The sequence below is a fragment of the Bison bison genome, unplaced genomic scaffold, assembly GCF_000754665.1.
Source record: "Bison bison bison isolate TAMUID 2011002044 unplaced genomic scaffold, Bison_UMD1.0 scf7180017864485, whole genome shotgun sequence".
NCBI classification, from domain to species: Eukaryota; Metazoa; Chordata; class Mammalia; order Artiodactyla; family Bovidae; genus Bison; species Bison bison.
Genome location: NW_011495045.1, coordinates 3018245 through 3019582, shown reverse-complemented (window position 1 = coordinate 3019582; position 1338 = coordinate 3018245).

The window sequence follows — 1338 nt, the reverse complement described above, 5'->3', positions numbered from 1 at the left end:
GAATGTCAGACCTGAAGCCTGCTTACTCTTTGGCTCTTCCCTTTTAGTCATTTCAGGGAGAGAGAGAGAGATCAGGCTCTGTATCTGCTTATTATCTGGGAAACATTTGTTATTTTGTATCCATTTATGAATCATAGCTGGTAAATAATCTGCCTGCAATGCAGGAGACCCCAGTTCGATTCCTGGGTCGGGAAGATCCCCTGGAGAAGGGATAGCTACCCACTCCAGTATTCTTGGGCTGCCCTGGTGCCTCAGTTGGTAAAGAATCTGCCTGCAATGTGGGAGACCTGGGTTTGATCCCTGGGTTGGGGAGATCCCCTGGAGAAGAGAAAGGCTGCCCATGCCAGTATTCTGGCCTGGAGAATTCCATGGGCTGTGTAGTCCATGGGGTCTCAAAGAGTCAGACAGACTGAGCGACTTTCGTTTTCACTTTTCATGAATCACAGAGAACCACTACTTGCACATCGAATTTGATTCATTTGGAGCCTCAACAGTCAACACTTTTAACACCACATTGTAATTTATCCCAAAATCTTTAAGTTAAATTCATAAAAGCATTAAAAAGGTAAAATAAAATAAGTAATTAAGCTTAAACAAAAGCTCCAGTTCTATTAGATAAGGAAATGGATTTCTAACACTAAGGCCTGGTACCTAAGCTTCATGGCTTAGTCCAGTATCGTAATTCTATGATTTTTTAAACATAGGCTATATCATGAAAACATAATATTGACTATAATGCTAACTCATAATTATAAGTGGATGGAAAAAGTAAGCCATTTAAAGTGACTAAGTGGTGACTCATTCCTCAAATTTCCATCAGAAAATAATTCAGAACTAAAGACCTATATATAGAAAACTATAAAACACTGGTGAAAGAAATCAAAGAGGACACTAATAGATGGAGAAATATACCATGTTCATGGATTGGAAGAATCAATATAGTGAAAATGAGTATACTACCCAAAGCAATTTATAGATTCAACGCAATCCCTATCAAGCTACCAACAGTATTCTTCACAGAGCTAGAACAAATAATTTCACAATTTGTATGGAAATACAAAAAACCTCGAATAGCCAAAGCGATCTTGAGAAAGAAGAATGGAACTGGAGGAATCAACCTACCTGACATCAGGCTCTACTACAAAGCCACAGTTATCAAGACAGTATGGTACTGGCACAAAGACAGAAATATTGATCAATGGAATAAAATAGAAAGCCCAGAGATAAATCCACGCACATATGGACACCTTATCTTTGACAAAGGAGGCAAGAATATACAATGGATTAAAGACAATCTCTTTAACAAGTGGTGCTGGGAAATCTGGTCAACCACTTGTA